The sequence below is a fragment of the Cherax quadricarinatus genome, chromosome 29, assembly GCF_038502225.1.
Source record: "Cherax quadricarinatus isolate ZL_2023a chromosome 29, ASM3850222v1, whole genome shotgun sequence".
NCBI classification, from domain to species: domain Eukaryota; kingdom Metazoa; phylum Arthropoda; class Malacostraca; order Decapoda; family Parastacidae; genus Cherax; species Cherax quadricarinatus.
The window spans coordinates 222,522-226,550 of NC_091320.1; positions in this window are offsets into that span (position 1 = coordinate 222,522).

Sequence of the window (4,029 nt, forward strand, 5' to 3'; positions counted from 1 at the left end):
CTGTCTCATCTCTGACAGTCTCATCTCTGACAGTCTCATCTCTGACAGTCTCATCTCTGACAGTCTCATCTCTGACAGTCTCACAGTCTCATCTCTGACAGTCTCACAGTCTCTGACAGTCTCATCTCTGACAGTCTCATCTCTGACAGTCTCATCTCTGACAGTCTCACAGTCTCTGACAGTCTCACAGTCTCATCTCTGACAGTCTCACAGTCTCTCTGACAGTCTCATCTCTGACAGTCTCCTCTCTGACAGTCTCATCTCTGACAGTCTCATCTCTGACAGTCTCATCTCTGACAGTCTCATCTCTGACAGTCTCATCTCTGACAGTCTCATCTCTGACAGTCTCATCTCTGACAGTCTCATCTCTGACAGTCTCATCTCTGACAGTCTCATCTCTGACAGTCTCATCTCTGACAGTCTCATCTCTGACAGTCTCATCTCTGACAGTCTCATCTCTGACAGTCTCATCTCTGACAGTCTCCTCTCTGACAGTCTCCTCTCTGACAGTCTCATCTCTGACAGTCTCATCTCTGACAGTCTCATCTCTGACAGTCTCCTCTCTGACAGTCTCATCTCTGACAGTCTCCTCTCTGACAGTCTCATCTCTGACAGTCTCCTCTCTGACAGTCTCCTCGCTGACAGTCTCATCTCTGACAGTCTCATCTCTGACAGTCTCATCTCTGACAGTCTCATCTCTGACAGTCTCCTCTCTGACAGTCTCATCTCTGACAGTCTCCTCTCTGACAGTCTCATCTCTGACAGTCTCATCTCTGACAGTCTCATCTCTGACAGTCTCATCTCTGACAGTCTCATCTCTGACAGTCTCATCTCTGACAGTCTCATCTCTGACAGTCTCATCTCTGACAGTCTCATCTCTGACAGTCTCATCTCTGACAGTCTCATCTCTGACAGTCTCATCTCTGACAGTCTCATCTCTGACAGTCTCATCTCTGACAGTCTCCTCTCTGACAGTCTCCTCTCTGACAGTCTCATCTCTGACAGTCTCCTCTCTGACAGTCTCATCTCTGACAGTCTCATCTCTGACAGTCTCATCTCTGACAGTCTCATCTCTGACAGTCTCATCTCTGACAGTCTCATCTCTGACAGTCTCATCTCTGACAGTCTCATCTCTGACAGTCTCATCTCTGACAGTCTCTCTCATCTCTGACAGTCTCATCTCTCTCTGACAGTCTCATCTCTGACAGTCTCATCTCTGACAGTCTCATCTCTGACAGTCTCATCTCTGACAGTCTCATCTCTGACAGTCTCATCTCTGACAGTCTCATCTCTGACAGTCTCATCTCTGACAGTCTCATCTCTGACAGTCTCATCTCTGACAGTCTCATCTCTGACAGTCTCATCTCTGACAGTCTCATCTCTGACAGTCTCATCTCTCTCTGACAGTCTCATCTCTGACAGTCTCATCTCTGACAGTCTCATCTCTGACAGTCTCATCTCTGACAGTCTCATCTCTGACAGTCTCTCTCTGACAGTCTCATCTCTGACAGTCTCATCTCTGACAGTCTCATCTCTGACAGTCTCACAGTCTCTCTCTGACAGTCTCATCTCTGACAGTCTCATCTCTGACAGTCTCCTCTCTGACAGTCTCATCTCTGACAGTCTCATCTCTGACAGTCTCATCTCTGACAGTCTCATCTCTGACAGTCTCATCTCTGACAGTCTCATCTCTGACAGTCTCATCTCTGACAGTCTCATCTCTGACAGTCTCATCTCTGACAGTCTCATCTCTGACAGTCTCATCTCTGACAGTCTCCTCTCTGACAGTCTCAGTCTCATCTCTGACAGTCTCCTCTCTGACAGTCTCATCTCTGACAGTCTCATCTCTGACAGTCTCATCTCTGACAGTCTCATCTCTGACAGTCTCATCTCTGACAGTCTCATCTCTGACAGTCTCATCTCTGACAGTCTCATCTCTGACAGTCTCATATCTGATAGTCTCATCTCTGACAGTCTCATCTCAGACAGTCTCATCTCTGACAGTCTCATCTCTGACAGTCTCATCTCTGACAGTCTCATCTCTGACAGTCTCATCTCTGACAGTCTCATCTCTGACAGTCTCATCTCTGACAGTCTCATCTCTGACAGTCTCATCTCTGACAGTCTCATCTCTGACAGTCTCATCTCTGACAGTCTCATCTCTGACAGTCTCATCTCTGACAGTCTCCTCTCTGACAGTCTCATCTCTGACAGTCTCATCTCTGACAGTCTCATCTCTGACAGTCTCATCTCTGACAGTCTCATCTCTGACAGTCTCATCTCTGACAGTCTCATCTCTGACAGTCTCATCTCTGACAGTCTCACAGTCTCTGACATTCTCATCTCTGACAGTCTCATCTCTGACAGTCTCATCTCTGACAGTCTCATCTCTGACAGTCTCATCTCTGACAGTCTCATCTCTGACAGTCTCATCTCTGACAGTCTCATCTCTGACAGTCTCATCTCTGACAGTCTCATCTCTGACAGTCTCATCTCTGACAGTCTCATCTCTGACAGTCTCATCACTGACAGTCTCATCTCTGACAGTCTCACAGTCTCTGACAGTCTCTCTCTGACAGTCTCATCTCTGACAGTCTCATCTCTGACAGTCTCATCTCTGACAGTCTCATCTCTGACAGTCTCATCTCTGACAGTCTCCTCTCTGACAGTCTCATCTCTGACAGTCTCATCTCTGACAGGCTCTCTGACAGTCTCTTCTCTGACAGTCTAATCTCTGACAGTCTCATCTCTGACAGTCTCATCTCTGACAGTCTCATCTCTGACAGTCTCATCTCTGACAGTCTCATCTCTGACAGTCTCATCTCTGACAGTCTCATCTCTGACAGTCTCATCTCTGACAGTCTCATCTCTGACAGTCTCATCTCTGACAGTCTCATCTCTGAGAGTCTCATCTCTCTGACAGTCTCATCTCTGACAGTCTCACAGTCTCTGACAGTCTCATCTCTGACAGTCTCATCTCTGACAGTCTCATCTCTGACAGTCTCATCTCTGACAGTCTCATCTCTGACAGTCTCCTCACAGTCTCTGACAGTCTCCTCGCTGACAGTCTCATCTCTGACAGTCTCATCTCTGACAGTCTCATCTCTGACAGTCTCATCTCTGACAGTCTCATCTCTGACAGTCTCCTCTCTGACAGTCTCATCTCTGACAGTCTCCTCTCTGACAGTCTCCTCTCTGACAGTCTCATCTCTGACAGTCTCATCTCTGACAGTCTCATCTCTGACAGTCTCATCTCTGACAGTCTCATCTCTGACAGTCTCATCTCTGACAGTCTCATCTCTGACAGTCTCATCTCTGACAGTCTCATCTCTGACAGTCTCATCTCTGACAGTCTCATCTCTGACAGTCTCATCTCTGACAGTCTCATCTCTGACAGTCTCATCTCTGACAGTCTCATCTCTGACAGTCTCATCTCTGACAGTCTCATCTCTGACAGTCAGTCTCATCTCTGACAGTCTCCTCTCTGACAGTCTCCTCTCTGACAGTCTGATCTCTGACAGTCTCATCTGTTAATATAGCCATTGCTATGTTAATATAGCCATTGCTATGTTAATATAGCCATTGCTATGTTAATATAGCCATTGCTATGTTAATATAGCCATTGCTATGTCAATATAGCCATTGCTATGTTAATATAGCCATTGCTATGTTAATATAGCCATTGCTATGTTAATATAGCCATTGCTATGTTAATATAACCATTGCTATGTTAATATAGCCATTGCTATGTTAATATAGCCATTGCTATGTCAATATAGTCATTGCTATGTTAATATAGCCATTGCTATGTCAATATAGCCATTGCTATGTTAATATAGCCATTGCTATGTTAATATAGCCATTGCTATGTTAATATAGCCATTGCTATGTTAATATAGCCATTGCTATGTTAATATAGCCATTGCTATGTTAATATAGCCATTGCTATGTCAATATAGCCATTGCTATGTTAATATAGCCATTGCTATGTTAATATAGCCATTGCTATGTTAATATAGCCATTGCTAT